Raw genomic sequence first — 17,359 nt, 5'->3', positions numbered from 1 at the left:
TTATACTGATTAGTTTTCAAATGAAATATATCACCTAGATCAGAATATTTGTTTCCGAGATTGTGAAGTCTCGACATCGGAGAATTTTGGTAAGCTAGTGTCCTGGTGTTATTGAAGTAAAAAGGTAAGAAATTTCGGCATAATTTTTTGGGAACATGGATCTTGATACATTGAAGTAATTCAGGACAGTATATGGAAAACATGCGGTCGTAAAGTCGTCAAATGTGAAACAAAATCAAAACGTTACGTTATTTTAAATATCTTCCAGTAATCATCGTCTCAAGCATAAAAATAACATATGCGTTAATTGATTTTTATTTAATAGTCCATTTAAGAGATTGTTAAAAGTTAGCTATTGAAAGAAAGCTCGTGGCTTGAAATTAGTAAAATATGTTTACGACTTAAATGAGCTAAACATGGGTAGTACAATAGTTGTAATATTATCATTTTAAGCTTTTTTAAAAAAATATACTCACATTTCTCCTCAGGTAATTAATTGAAGTGATAGTATATTTATGTTACGCCAATTTATATCTGAGTTTTACTAAATAATATTTTTTATTATTATTTCGATAGGTAAATATGTATTTAGAAATGCTATTTCATCCAGTATTGCTGAAATAGAAATAAATGAAATCCCACATTTCAAAGACACTCTGGAATTTCTGTTTTGCGCGAGAAATGAAGCAAAATAAACAACTCGAGTAGAAAAATATTATTTATTGGTCAAATGTCACCTGTCGCTTCATCTGCAGTCACGATTTCAGGCATAAACAAGGAAAATTTAAAAAAAGTATTTTTGTCATTCGAAGAGGGCAACTTGTAATACTTATTATGTATTTGGGTCTACGGAGAACACACGAAGAAAACTAACGGTTAAAACTGGACTGAAGGCCATTAAGAAGAACGGTTGCACCACCTTCTTCATACAAAACTTATATTTGGATTTGAGGTCAAAATACTCGACCAAACTGAATAATTATTTTCGTAATCCAAATGTAGACCAAATATCTAGTAAGGATATTTGCTGCTTTATTTTTTTTTGTGTTAAATTATTAAATATTGGCCATTAAATAATTAAATTTTTCACGTTTTGTCAATTTTTTTGTGAGTTAATGGTAATTATTAAAAAAAATTCCAATCTACTATGCAAATAAAATTAAATATAAATTAAAAAAGAGGTTTTTTGTGTCTGCTTTAAAAATTCAAATATGACAACTTTGCGTTCCAACGTAAATCGGTCGTTTAAAAAATAAATTTAAGCCCATCAAATTATAAAAAAAGTAAAGATATTTTTTTAGTAATTACTATCAAGTTATAAATAATTGTCAAACATAACTGTAAAATCGTTAAAATTGATTTCTTTAATGGTTCATGTTTTATAATTAGAAAAACAAATACATAAAGTAGCACATACCCTTATTAGATATTTACATTACCCATCGAATAAACAAATTAGTTCTCAGTTTGGTTGGGCATTTCGGCCTAATATCTAAATTTAAGTTTGCATGAAAAAGGCCGCGCAACCGTTCCCCTTGACGAATGAATTGATAGGATTCCTGTAAAACTTTTAGTAAAAGAGGAATATACTATCACGTGTTCTTGAAAATCATAATATTTCCGCATTTCGTCATTATATATTATCAAGGCGTCGTGCATAAACACGTGTTCCGATATATTAAGAATTTACTAAAAGTTTAACTGATATCCCATTTTTAACAGAATTACGATAATTTGAAAAAATTCTTAATAAATCAGCCAAACTCATTTTTTCAGTGCACGTGAACATTCTAATATTATCCTTGATATAATTATTTGCGATGCTTTTTCGACCCTTATGCTCAAAATTATGTATGAAAACCAAAATCAGAATAGGTTGCTCTAATACAACATTAGATTCCACTTTTGATTTTATGGATGGAACCTCTCTAACGGCTTAAAAAATAATTTTCAGTTTTTTGCTCTGGTTTTCAACGGAAGACCTGATTTCAAATAACGGGGAACACATTTCAAAACAACTGAACCATAACAATACCTGACAATCCCTCAAAACAGAATTATTATTATTTGTCGTCCGAAATTTCGTCCCTATTCACAATTTTACACACCAACAAGAGAAATGAAAAAAAACTGTCTTTCAAAGAAGAGAAATAAAATCCGCGATATGACGTATTAAGGTTCGTGCTCCATTGCCGTCATAAAAGCCCTCAAGTGCCGGATGTAGTGAAGGTACCGGGCGCTGCAATAAAACGGGCCAGCTCTGAACGCGATGTTTAAAAATGCATAAGTCATTTCGCCCCGGGAATTATTTATCGGCCACACTGTAGTCCCAACCAGGGCTGGGTACTGGTTACTAGGGTTCTGGATGTGCCAGTTCTTCTGGGACAGGGGAGCTCAACTGATGTTCAGGTTTTAATTATTTAAAAAAATATATTATTTCTGTGAATGCATAAAACCACTAACGGGTTAATATTTATTTTTTACGATCATACCGCGTAACAAGTGATGATTCTTCATGAAAATTTGATTTAACTTTTGTCAATAAAAAAGTTTTTTGTTTACGTCCGGTAGAATAAAAGTTGTATTTTCTAGATATTTGTAACCATAAACTAATACGATTGACACGTAAGCGTTGTAAATAAAAATAATAGTTTGGCTCGTGTACAAAAATTATACTAAAGCTGAAAAATGTTCTTTGTTTAAAACCACTTTATTTGATTTATACACATCGTTTCGTTTGAGCTCAACCTACATCAGGACAATAAACATAAATACTATAATTTATAGATTAAAAGTGGTGAAAATAATGTTTTCAATTTATATATAATGTACTTTATATATTTATTATCCTGATGAAGGTTGAGATCAACCGAAACCGGTCGACAATAATTTATATGTTCATTGTCCTGATGAAGGTTGAGATTAACCTAAACCGGTCGACAATAATTTATATGTTCATTGTCCTGATGAAGGTTGAGATTAACCTAAACCGGTCGACAATAATTTATATGTTCATTGTCCTGATGAAGGTTGAGATTAACCTAAACCGGTCGACAATAATTTATATGTTCATTGTCCTGATGAAGGTTGAGATTAACCTAAACCGGTCGACAATAATTTATATGTTCATTGTCCTGATGAAGGTTGAGATTAACCTAAACCGGTCGACAATAATTTATATGTTCATTGTCCTGATGAAGGTTGAGATTAACCTAAACCGGTCGACAATAATTTATATGTTCATTGTCCTGATGAAGGTTGAGATTAACCTAAACCGGTCGACAATAATTTATATGTTCATTGTCCTGATGAAGGTTGAGATTAACCGAAACAGTTCGATAAGTATAAATAAAATAAAGTAGTTGTAAACAAATAATTTTTTTTATTTTTATAATGCCAAACCACAAAGTGATTGCTTTCATCGATAAATATACTGAACACTGATTTTGTGGTTTGTGAAGGTGTTCTGTGAAAGCCTTTTGAAAACCACCATAGAATGGGAGCTGTGCTGCAAAATCAGCCTCCGCATCTCCGCAGTCTCCCAAGAGACTTCTGCCAGTAAACCTTACACAGAAAGCTTGCGACACTTTAGGAAAATACTTATGAGTTTTTCCTCTGCATGCATTGCAATACACGAGTAAAGATCGCTGGTTATTTTAATACTTCTACGTAGAATAAATAAAAAAATGATTATATTGTAATGTTTAGTTTACCATTTTTAATATTTTTCTGATTTCCTGAATTAGTACAGGTACCTTGGTGTAGTATTGTTGATAAAATTCATTTTTATCTTTTCTATACATTTAAAAGATACTTGAACATCGCCAAAGGCATTCGTCACCCGACAAAAGAGAAATCCAAGTGTTTAAAAAAAAAAAATTAATTCATCTCGAAACACAACATTGTTGTCACCAACGCTAAAAAGCATAATAATTATTGCACATTTTTGGATTATTCTCAAATATAACTTTATTTATTTTCGTGTATATCAAAACATAAAAACATGTTTCTTTAATTTTTTCTCTTGGCTTGTCAGCTTTTGTAATATTTTTCATCTTCAAGACCATTTTCATATTCCTTTTAAAAACGTTTTCCCAAATATATTTTAAACTCTTGTGAAAAAAAAATTAACTTAATTGCAAAATCTTTCGTTAGAATGGGTAATCTATACAATTCGTTAAAAGAACGGGAACATAAAACAACGAATTTAATATTTACAACGCCCGTGTTTATTTATTGAAATCTAATTATAAAAATATTATCACCACTCTCACGTCTCCATAAATATTATAAAACCTGATCAATCTTTTCACGGAACGCGTTGAAAGCTTCAAATATTAATATAAAAGTCAGGTGCAAGCTTCCGCTGTAAAGTTTCCCGTCAAAAAGTTTCTTTGTTGGCCTTGCATACAAAGCACAAAGCACGGCGGAAATACTAATTTGTTTTTGAATTATAATAATTTACAGCCCGAACACCTGTCTGTTACTAGGCAGAGTATTCATAGCCATAAGTCAGGAATACCACTGGCCCTGGAAAGCTCAATGGCTGAACCAGAAGCGGGCCTAAGACTCAGTTGCGGGTCAGCAAATGTATTCATATATAGGGGAGGGGCGAGAGGAGGGTAATTTTAAATTTACTATCGATTAAAAAAATATTTAAGAGGAACGGCTGCATGTTATTATTAATTTTTATTTAAAAAAATATTCGAATTATTTAGTGCTAACTGTTGACTCTAACCGCATCGTCGTCATGCATTTTGGTACGTGGATTGAATATTTATGCAACGCGTCTGTATTGTGAACACTTTATCCATTGACAGTGCGTGGGTTAATTTTTTTATTTTTTTGTGCGGTGTCTAGAAAATTTGTTCCAACTCTCACAAAAAAACAAAAAAGTGCAATTTTTTTCATCGTATCACCAATTTGACTACATATACAGGGTATTAAGTGACGTACTTGACTTAGATACAAAGATATTGTTCCTTAAAACCTATATGGTGTGGGTGAAGTAGAAAATTTGTTTGAAAACTCACAAAGATTCAGAGAAACGCAGGGCAATGGTACCCCGGATGGGGGTATTTATAGGGTGTGGGTGAAAAGTGGAAATTTGTCAATATATATAGTATAACTGCCACAGGGACATGGAAAGCGCCACAAGTAAAATTTCACAAGTGAAAATGGAAATCTTTTAGCATTGTTTTAAACGGAAACCTTTAAAATGTGTCAGCTTAACCGGTTAGCAGCCTGAGTAACCCAGTTGTCGCGCAATATATAGAAATGTGAAACAATTTTTTTCAAGTACTGTGTCCTCAATGTGTATCATTTTGGCACCTAGCCGGGGCCTCTTTCGAGGTAAGTGCCCAATGAAAGATTTGATATATATTAGTCCTGAGAAAAAGTGAAATACTGCGATTGATCGGGCTGGGTCTAATAATTTATTAGATACTGAAAAAACCTTCCAATCTTACCGTCTTAAGCAAAAAGATTTCAATGTTCTCATTCTGATGTAATTTTTATTGTAATGGGTTGATAAACATGAAAGATATCGTTCGAATGTGACCATTGCGAATTTACCGCTGCTTTTTCGTTTATCAAGGATATATAGTTCCGAACCAGTACTGTACTTATTTTGCCAATTTAATACCGCACTGCCATACATCAAGATTGATATCAGGGCTCGAGAAAAGATTTATGAATTGTTTGTTTAGTCTCACTTCCTTTGACAACATTTATCAAGCAACTATACTATCATCTATTAAATGTATTTCCTGCATTCGTTCTTTCAAATTCATTATTAGTCTTCCATTCAACTCAAACTTATTTCCAATGAATACAAATTCTTTGATTTCCTATTAGGATTCATTATAAAATATGCAATATGTAGACATCTTCTTAACTTGAAATATAATTAACATATTATATACATAGGTACCTACCCGAAAGCATTTACTATGTACCCCATCTTTATGTTAAGTTAGTTAACAAGTAATATACAATAAATATATTTTTTCATTGTAATATTGTATCATTGTTTGCTTTCTTATTTACACATGTTTTTAACATCTGTTTCTATTATTTTCTTTTTTACACGCTCATGAGGACAGTTTATTATTTGTACAGTTCTCATATCTTTATACATCTTTTTAACCTTGAAATAAACTGTTATATCTGTCTTTACTTATGCAGACTTCGGGTGCTGGGAACTCTTTAAATTAGTAAAAGGTTCTTAGTATAATTGCGTTTATTTACGTTACAATAAAAGGTCTGGTTAAACTAAACTGTTCGTTACCCGAGGGTAGGTAATTCTCTGCGCCCCAAGAGCTTGCTCTCTGATAATATAATCTCGCAAGTACCTGTTACACCCTAGCGACATCTGACGGACTCTGGCGTAAGCTTTATGACTACCGCCATCTATCGATTAACACACAACCTAATTACCATCATCACATTAACCGACTTTAGTTAGTTTTATTAACATATATTTTTTTGCATAATATGTTTCTCTACATTTTGGCATTCCAATATTGTATGACTTAAACAGGGTGTGATTTTATTTATTATTCACAATTTTTTTTTACTTCTATTTATTATCCTTCGCCGTTTTACATTCTCAGGGCTTCTTGTTACTGACATAATTCTAATTTCCCCTGTTATAGTGTATATCTATAAGTTATATGTAAAAAACGAAAGGCGTTAACTGTAAAAATTAATAAAAATATTGTTGCTTGAATTGCCGTTAACGTCTGCAATGTGCAAATTTAAACACGTATTCGAATATTATTGGTTTCTGTGTAAAAAAAAATTTGAAAATAATTAAAAATTAAGAACCTTTGTACAATTTTGTCAAATGAACATTTCAAAATTAGTTTTATATTATTGAATATAAAACAAATTAAAAAAAAAAACTTTGCTAACTAGAAAAAAAAAATTATTGAATATCTTTAGAAAATAGGCATGAGTATAATGTTTGTCCAGAAAAAAATATACTTTCAATAATTCTTAAAGCTCGCACTAATTATCATTAAATTTTGAAGTCATCTCGCTTCAATTAAAATTAGTCGCAATTTTTTTGTAAATCACCTAAGGGGTGCTTAAATTCAGGAAATGGCTTAGTCAGAAAAAAAGTGCGACAAAATACGTATGCTTGAATAATTAATTAATCAGTTTGTTTCTGTAATCGTATCAAAACAACTAAAGCAAAGTGATCGGTAATCGGTCCTAATGTTCGGTCAGTAGCTTAGTTGGCATTGTGTCTGGGTCTCCCCAGGAATTGTGAGTTAAATTCCTTAGCTGGCTTAAGTTTTCCATCAAAAAACAAGCCTCGTTTTCAGCTTACTGTGGAGATTAGAAGGAGATTTGAAATTAATCGTCAGATTATTCATAACCCGGGAATGTTTGTTTTATCTTTAAATAAAAACTTATTTTTCGGCTTAAATTCAATACTTTCATAATACGTTTTAAAATCATTTTACTTCAGCACGAATAAAACTGAACTGAATCTATAAATAGCATTGTTATAAATCCTTATCGGGCAAATAAAACAAAATCCCTTACTTTGTGAATTATAGCGGCTGTGGTAAAAGTTAAGTATGATTTCTAACCATGTTACTCGTAGGATAAAAATAATGTTTATGTTAACAAAATTGGAGCATAAATAAGTTACAGCGTAGTTACTAGACCTACGACTGAACAAAACGTTTTATAAGAACTTTTCCAACACAAAAACTGCTGTAAAAAATACAATTTTATTAAATCTGTGAGCAAGTCGGCAATCTCTTACACAAGTTTGTGTGTAGATTATGGGACACATTTTGGAATTTAAAAAATGTAGAGGTTTAAGGTCCAAGGTGAATAGAATAATAACTAACTATGTATTTAAAATAACTTACATATTTTATGCTTTTAAGTTTTATCTACTCACTTTACTAAATTTAAACCCTTAACTCAAGACGATTAAAGAAAATTATCTACCAACATAATTAATTGCCTGGGTTGTCTCGAGACATTTAAAGCACTTTTTTGAAAGACGTCACCTCAAAGGCGCTTAGCAGAGTTAGAATAAAATCTTGAAGTGTTAGCTGTACTCTTAAATAACAGTAAAAGTTTATGACATTAAAGAAAAAAATGGTATTAGCAGAATATAAAAATGAAGATAATGATGGTAGTTATTATTTTTTTGGTAAACTAATGTTTTTAAGACAAGATTTTTTTATGCATAACACAAAGGGTAACAATTATTTTACAAGCAATAATTATTCGCCTGAAACACTCATCCACATTGAAAAATCTCCTGGTAAAATAAAGTTGGTTGTTTTCAGGTGAAAAATGTAACAAGCAGTAATTGTTGAATGAAACACTAGTATATATTGAATAATTTCGCGGGTAAGAGATAAGCCGCCATAGCTCAGTGGTCAGAGCTGTCGACCGAAAATCGAAGGGACACGGGTTCGAGTCCCGTTGGCGTCATGTATCTTTTACCAGGAGATTTTTCAATGTGGATGAGTGTTTCAGGCGAATAATTATTGCTTGCAAAATAATGACGGTAGTAGGTACTTATCATCATACAGTTAAATATGACTGAAGGGGATATGGTCAGATTAGTTCAGTGGCAGTGCAAAGCCCCGGAAAGGCTGAGGTCTTTGGCTCATATCCTAAATGCGACCGAATCTTTTTTTATTTTTCTTTTAGGAGAATATTTTTTTCAATGATTAAAACAATAAAAATCATTTTTGTTATCTTTGTAGAATATGCGTTTTGTAATGAGTATAGTATCTGTGAAATAAACTACTGTCGAAAAGATGTTCCCATATGTTCCCCGTATTCTTAATGCACGCAACCGAACGACCCATGTTGGAGCGGTCTATGTTTTTTCTGAACCCTTCGACCAATCACAGAGCGTTTAAGTTTCTTATGGCTTTAGTAGTTTTGAAATGAATTTTCAAAAATATTCTATACAGATTTACACATCTCTTCACCGAACACATCCTTGCGAGTTCTTGAGTGTGACGAAGATCACATTTCCTTTAATTCCGGGAGTAAATAACGTTAATCCGGCCAAAAAACATCTTTTCAGGGCGACAGAACCAGCCTTTTCTCATATTATTTTCAACAAAAACAGGAAGGGGAACAAGCCACCCAACGTGATGTCCCCACAAACCACACATTGTCCTTGGTACAACTTTCACAGTTTTTTATTCGATTAGAGATACCTACTGTAGGATGTGAAATTTGTGATGTCAGATGTCCACCATATTCGAAAGTTTTTAGTTGGATATGCAAAATATTTTTCTATTTAGTTTGTGAAATTATTGAGGACCTATACATTTTCTGATGTTATTTTTTTAAATTTATATGCCAAAGTATTCAGTTTTGTATTTTCAAAGTGTTATTCGTCTAAATTTTTTATTGTTATTTGGCAATCTGGTAAAAAAATTAAAAAAAATTACGGTTACAGTTAGAGAGTTGGGAGTAAGCATATGTCTTAGTTATCTATTGCTTTTAAATGTTTTTTTTAGAATATTATCTTTTTAAATTGTAATGTTTACTTATTTATTTATTAACGCCTTTTTCGGGGCTTTTACATGTTGCATGGTAGAAGTATAATGTGACTTTAAATTCTTATAACTGAAGTTCTGATGAATATAGATGTGATTTAAATAGATTTGTTTTTAATATTCATTAATGTCATACTGTATTATTGATTGGCAGAAGACAGAATATGTCATTCTGAATAAATATTTATTTAGTATATGTCTTAGACATCTAAAGATGTAAGATAGTTTCCTTACTCTGTATTTGAGTGTGTGTTTGTGAATGTTTTTATTTATATACTTCAAATAATTTCGGATATGATGTACCGAGATAATATTCTTTAATTACAGATTAGAGGTATAAATACCACTCAATAACCCGTGCTTCGTCGGGACATTACGTAGAGTGACTGGTTCCCCTTCTTATTTTCATAATAATATGCGAAGGTACGAAGAATACTACAATTTAAAAAAATATGTGTATTTTATTTTTTAAGTTTAATTTGAAACCACGCAAGAGTCCCAACTGCTCCCAACCATATGGAGAGTCAGTGAGACCATGGCATCCCCAATTGGGGTAGGTTGTGAGGCTGAAGGTAAAATAACCCTAATCTGGGTACCAGGGCATAAAGGTATTGGGGAAACGAGCGGGCTGACGAACTAGCAAGGAAAGGGGCAAAAGCACCACTTGTAGGATCCGAGCCGGCCGTAGAAGTAACAGTTTGCCACACAAAATTACATATTGATAGGTGGGTCAAATCCCAGTACCGTAAGGAATAGGAGAGGGCACCTGGAATGAGACAATCCAAAGTACTGATAAAAGGACTAGACCCTAGACGAACCAAGAAACTACTAGATATGAACAGAAACTCGCTGAGGGAACAGGTAGGACTACTAACGGGACACTGCCATCTCAAGAGACACATGCAGATATTGGGAGTAGGAAACACCAATAGATTCAGGAAATGTGAAGAGGATGAAGAGACTCCAATTCACCTATGATGTCAATGTCTTGCCCTAGTGGGAACTACGCTCAGATACCTGGGAACACATACAGTAGAACCAGAAGACATAGCCACATACCCAATAACAACCCTGATGAAAAGATGGAGGAAATCTCCTTCCCCCTGCAACAGGGAAAAAGAGGAGGAAGATAATGTTGAGGAAGTACCTGGCTTTTCAGATCTGGTCACAAAACGCAGTCAAAGCCATTTGAAGCAATGTTTCAATTCTGAATGGTGGTCTTACAATACGGTGATACTGAAAGTTTTCCATTCTGGAACGTGCCGCAAATCTATAATATTATTATGCGATCGTCTGGACGGTTTGGGCTCTCTGATTGGTCGAATTCAAATAATTTGTTTCGGGTAAATTCCGCTAACTTGAAAATTAAGACCCAATTTCATACTAAAATAGTATCACCAGATTTCTTCAAAAGCTTCGTTTCTGCTCATATAATTTTTGGTTAATATCGAAGAAAATATGTTTTAAAAAGTTCATAATCCATTGAATTAATTACATTACAATGAAAATTATCCACAGTTACGTGATTATATTTGACGTTTATAAAAAAATATGGCGTTCCTTCAATATGGCCGATACGCACGGCCATAGATGGCCGACAGAGCGCACCTCTGGCTGTAAAAAAACGAACCAAATGACTGGCGCGAATATTTAAATATGCAACTCACAATACTTGACTACTTGACCATTAAAAAGCGTTTAATAAGAAGATTTCTTCTGGAATCTTATCACTTTGTAATAGCATTTTTCATTATTATTTATATATTTTTTTGCTTATTAAAACATTCGATTTAATATTGACATGTTTTCTAATTTCTAAAATTTCAAAATTATTTATTTGCGATGCTTTATATCCTGGGTGAAGTATTTTAAGACCTGCATTTTTATCGAAAGTGTGATCATTATTCAAAAGATGATTTGCAAACTCAGATTCACTATTTCCATTTAGAGCCCTGTGATATTCTTTAGTTCTGACTTCAAAGTTTCTATTGGTTCTACCTTTGTAAAAGAAATTACAATCATCCCAATTGAGTTTTTAAACTCCTGATTTTTTGTTTGAATTTTGCTATCATTATCATTAAGAATATATTTCTTCATTTTTAATAGTGTAAAACGCCAGTTGAATAGTACTAGGATTGTTTTTATATATAATTTTAGAAGTATCGTTATCCACAAACAGAAAAACCGTTGCAGCTCCAAGTCGCCTTAGTGTTTGCCATGCTTTTCTGCTCGAGTGCTCGAAATTCATTTCCACCATTAATTCATTCCATCGTTTCATACGCCCGTCGTCCAGAGACTGGAGAAGGTCAGAGGCAGTGTCTGAGTCATTTGTCCTCTCGAATTCGGCTAGAAGCTGTTCACTTTCTAAGCTCCATGTTGGAATATACACTTTTCTGTAGCCTCTAGGTATAAATTTCTTTGCGGCTATAAATAAAAGGTTTGAAAAACGGTCGTAGGAATTCGGCTTTGGTGGTATATTATCCACAACCCTGTCAATATATTCCGAGAAGTCTCGCCATTCTGCCTTTCTTAGATTCCATCGCGGCAACGGATTGCTGGAAATACACGGAAACTGTGTGCCTATGCTTAGCATGACTGGCCTGTGTTGGCTATGTGGGAAACTGTTCAATATAGTTCTCGAAGCCCTCATAGGTTTTCCGTCCGGCGCTGTAGAGACAAAACACAAGTCTGGCGTATATTCACGTCGCCATCGCGCAGAGAAAAATGTTCCTTTTTGCTTAGCATCGTAAATAAGTTGGCAATCCTGTGCTGACGCCCAATCCGTGATCTGCTCTCCAGCTTTATCGGTCGTCGAGTAGCCCCATAGGAAGTGGTGGCTGTTGAAATCTCCCACATACACGGCCGGGTGATTGTATGCAGGAAGAGCTGGTGACTGCCATAGTTCATTGGGAGGTTTGTAGATATTAAATACAGCGAGTTTTCCAACCTGAATTCCGATCGCGTGATATCCATCAGTGATTTTTCGGGTGATATTCTGCAACTCCGGCTTGATGTAGGTTGCAAGCCCATGTTTTGGGTGTCCCCGCACTGCCGCTAGAAGGTAGCCGGGAATATCCAAGCGTGGTGAGTCGGTTTCTACGATATGAGTTTCCTGGAGTTGCAAAATATCGATATTTCTGTCAGTGAGTATTTTTAATAAGAAATCCACCTTTGATCGAGAGGTTCCCTCAATATTCAGGGACAATATTTTTAATTGTTCCCCGATATTTTTTGACTCCCCTTGGCCGGGAGACCTATCGGTCTTCGGCCCCTTAAATAGCGGCATAGTTTGTAGTTGGAGGCCCACTTAATTTGGTATCCGCTTCACTCACAATATATTGTGAATATATATACTCATGAATATATTGTTTTATGGTTATATGCTATTTGTTTTTTTCAGGTATTAAAATACTTCACTATAAATAATTTTGAAATTTTAGAAATTAGGAAACATTTTGATATAAAAGCAGATATAATTAACAAGAATTTTTTTTATAAACTCTCTTTTAAATATTTTCCCACTTAACTGGTCTTTCCCGTCTAACGATATTGTAATTCCTAATTCTTATCAAACCCAGCCTACTCTTACCCCTCCCCCCTCCTTCCACTTCTTCTTTCCAATTGCAATATATATTTAATTTTTGACTTCGGTGTATACACAATTAAATGTAAACATTATATTTATTTATTTATTGGAAAATTTTCATAGCGCGGCTTTTGTGAGATATCAACTCAGAGGCGCTATGTTGTAATAATCAACCTTTATATATGGATTTTTACTCGCCTGATGAAGGTGCATATATAATCTAACTTTAAACTTTATTAGATACAGTTACAGTTGTAGGTAAAGAATTACCACCAGTTGGAGTAAAATTAACACCTTTTAATTAATCCGACTGCTAATCTAATCGCACAATTACCCTCCTTTTATTCATAAACAAGGTTACAATAAATCGATATGTAATAATCTATTATTTGTCAACTTTGATATAACTATCTTTAATTGTGAAAAACTGTACGATATTGATTCAACTTAAAGACATTAACGGTTGTAACACATATTTAAGCACTGCAAGTCTGCTATGAGCTAATTATATTAGGTATGATAACAGTTAATATCAGTTGTAGACATGTAGTCAATAATAGTGTTTCATTTGAAATAATCCATCACAAATACGTAAAATTTTATTTATTTAAAAAACTGTCATTCTTATTATGCATAAATTTAGCATGTTATTATTAATTAACTCCTTCCTGTTCCGTGTATTAACAATATATATACTCACCCTCTCTCTGTAAATGTCCTAATATCTATCTATTAAATGTAACTTGAACAATTTACAACCAGTACTGCACCTACCTACTATTATTTCGTACCTAATAAGTACATTTTTATATCTTATTTTTTCTAAGTTTAATAACTATTATATTATTTAAGTTATATTTTTTATTTTTTAGTTTGTAATTAAATTTCTTATTTTCTTAATTATACAGTGTTATCAAATTTATCATCTAGTTTTATAGCTATTTATTAATTTTTAGCTACATCAACTAGTGAAATTTTACAACCTATAAACTATAATGACTCACAACACTCTCCAACTCAAACACGAGAAATAATTTCTCAATTGAGTTAGGCAATTTTTTGTTAAAAATTTCTAATTTTTTCGCAATCAGCCTCGAAATATCTACATTTGTAAATTATTGTAATGTGTTTGTATATTCAATAAAAAAAACTGTTGTTAATGTCACTTAAAATGGGCGAAACCAAGTGCCGCCCGCAGGGCCTAGCAGAAAAGAAAACGCGGAGCGGGTTTTTAACTGCTAGTATAATATACATTATTTTAAATGAGTAAATTGTGAAAGGCACAAATTAATCAAATATAATTAAATTGCACATGCCGGGATTTGAACCCGCGACCTCCAGCTTTCTAGTCGAGAGCCTTACCCCACGACCACGGAGGCCATCAAATTGTAATTATTTTCAGAAGACATGTTATCATGAAATTATGCCACCGTTCTTACAATAGTTGGTGGTGCAATGGTTAGCATTGTTGACTTCCTAGTAGTTGATCGGGGTTCAATTCTCAGCAGCGGAATATTTTTTATTTAAAAATATTTATTTCTTTATACTTTTGCTTAAAAAAATTGTACATTGACTTATTTTTTTAATCTCGTGTTTTTTTTAAATGGTCTGCGCTAGTTAGATACATGTAATTTACCCACACGGAGAAAAATTACTAATATTGAATATCGCTAATTTATTCAGAATCTATTTAAATTACTTGTAATCCGGTTAGATACGGGATTGCAGGTTGTTCATGAATGAATTGATAGGTTACCTAATAAACTTTCAGAAAAATACGAACGTCGTCTTTAAAATTAAAATATTTTCTAATTTTTTCATTGTATTTTACTAAGGAAAATTAACGCGTATTCTTATATATTATGAATACTACAAGTTTATCACGAAACGGCTTCCAATCCCGTTTCCCTTCCCCGTTCCCCATCAATGATTTGAAAAGATTATTATTAAATTAGTAATATTTATTTTCTTCAGATAAGTAGTCTTATAAGCAAGTGTCTCTGTAACTTATAAGCTTCGGTGAAAATATTTTTAAAAAGAAAGACAAGCATTCTTGGTTTACCTGGAAATATTTGAAAACCTACCACTACCATTACTATAAGCGGAAATGTTGCTTACGTCTGATGAAAGTCTTAGCCAGCCGAGGAATTGGACTCATTACACCTGGGTGGGAACCAAAAGAGTTGCCAACACAGTCACTGACCCTGTTACATAATATTTTCTTTGGTAAAACCAATTGAAATTAATTTTCAATCTAATTAATCAGCATAAAACTACTACATGTAAGAAAATAATGATTGAAATCCTTTCCTGTCAGAATTCGCTAATTCTGCTGATTTTAAAAGAGGAATCTGAGAAAAAAAATCCTTTGAAGTTTTTTTGCCAAAAGTTGAGCATATTTTGCCTTGATTTATTTTTCTTTCAATTTATATTAAGACTTGAAACATTTTTTTGCGAAAATGTTAAATATAGTATCTATGCCTTAAAAATGATAAGATACGCTTGTGTAAATTCAGCACAAAAACAATGCAAAAAAGGTTTTATATTTGGTCAGAAAGGGCTCCACAGTTTTTAGAAGAATATTGTAAAAAAGGTAGCGAAGGTTCATTTTTCAATCAAGTATGGCAGCGTAACTACCTTTCATGCGGATCCTTTAAAGAGATACACTTTCAGTAAAGTTGATCGTATCGTAAATATGTACTTTAATTTGAAATCACAAGAGCTCATCTTCTTTTCAAACATATAAAAAATATATGCATTGTGTAGCGATCATGCTGATAAACAGCAAACACAAAGATTACAGAAGTAATATTTTATTATTTTTTTCATTATTTTTATTAGCTCTTTTCTCTTTGGGGATGGGATACCGCAACTATACGAATCTGTAGATATTTATAAATTATCCTTTATCAATAACGTATTATTCGGGTTTTCATTTCTATTAGCAATTCGCAAAAGTATACAAGAGTTTCCATTTTACTGGTCTTGCTGTCTAACGTAATTCTGCAAATTTAGTTCAATTCTCTCCCAAATCCCTCAACAATATCCCAATTTTCTCATTTCCATCAAACACAAAAGTCAATTACGTAATTGCTGAAAACATTTATTCCGTGAAAAGTGAAATTATTCTCAGTTAAATGTCTTAATTAACGTAGATGAATACCTTTATCTCAAACTTAATCCAAAACTCGAAGTTATAATAAAAGTTAAACTGAGACAATTTAGTCTCAGAATGTTCTTTAGAATCCTAAATATAATTACAATAAATTATTAGAGCTATTACATTAAAAGATGTTAATTTGAGAAAGTAAGTCAGTTCCATAGATGAAAGAGGACCATTCAATTAGATAACTTTATACCCTAACACTGGGCATAAAATGTATTTAAATCATCTTGAAAAGAGAAATAAATTAAAATGAAACTAAAATTCATTCATTTCTAATGATAATAACATAGAGTTATGAATAGGCCACCTCACAAGTGGTTCTCTAAGTGGCTCACTAAAAAGAGCTAAGAATTCATAATTTGCTAGCTATCAACTGTCTGCATACAAATTATCTTGATCCTTTACGATACGTTGCTCGCCAGAATGAAAACTTGAATGTGGTGAAATTCATAGTCAGTGGAAATTCATAGACGCGATGGACTGATCAAATCGATCAAGACCTTCATCGATCACGCTGATTGTCTATTATCATATAAAAGATGCATAAAACAAAAATTGTCGATTAATACCATACCATCATAATGATTATGTACTTCAGATTAAAAACTACTAGTACTCGATAGGTAGAAGCTGATTATATATCAGTGCATTATATATCATAGTCATCATAGGTATTATGCAAAACTTTATCGGACTGTCAAGCAGTGTCGCACATTATTATTATAAACGCGATTCTCCCGGTAGATTTACGTAATTTATTACTTATGTTTCCTTTTCATATTATAATAGTATATATTTTATTCCTTCCATTTTCTAATAGTATATACCCTTCTTATATCTTTTATTTTATTTTTTTCAAACTCTTAATGCCTTTTAGACAGTTTTATAAGCACTTCATTCTTCCTTGTACTACTTTATTGTATATTATTACATATAATTTCTTACTTTGATTTATTACTATACTACAGATTGCTACTTATATTATATTTATATCTCTTTGTTTTTTCATACTTTTAACCTTACTTACTATTTACTGATTATACTTATATTTAT

The 17,359-nt window shown here is 32.3% G+C and overlaps 1 protein-coding gene and 1 non-coding gene across 2 annotated transcripts in view; both read left to right on the top strand.

The window, feature by feature from the left end:
• sand (potassium two pore domain channel sandman) overlaps positions 1 to 17,359 on the top strand; it is a 288,898-nt gene that overhangs the window by 11,395 nt on the left and 260,144 nt on the right. The gene's annotated exons all lie outside the window — the stretch shown is intronic.
• On the top strand, positions 8,394 to 8,466 carry TRNAF-GAA (transfer RNA phenylalanine (anticodon GAA)). The gene has a single exon. It is a non-coding gene; the product is annotated as a tRNA-Phe (tRNA).

This window comes from Hesperophylax consimilis, chromosome 22 (assembly GCF_061612785.1).
Source record: "Hesperophylax consimilis isolate HC1 chromosome 22, BYU_Hcon_1.0, whole genome shotgun sequence".
Taxonomy (NCBI): Eukaryota; Metazoa; Arthropoda; class Insecta; order Trichoptera; family Limnephilidae; genus Hesperophylax; species Hesperophylax consimilis.
Note: the sequence above shows the minus strand (reverse complement) of the source record. Positions and strands in the feature narration are given on the sequence as shown.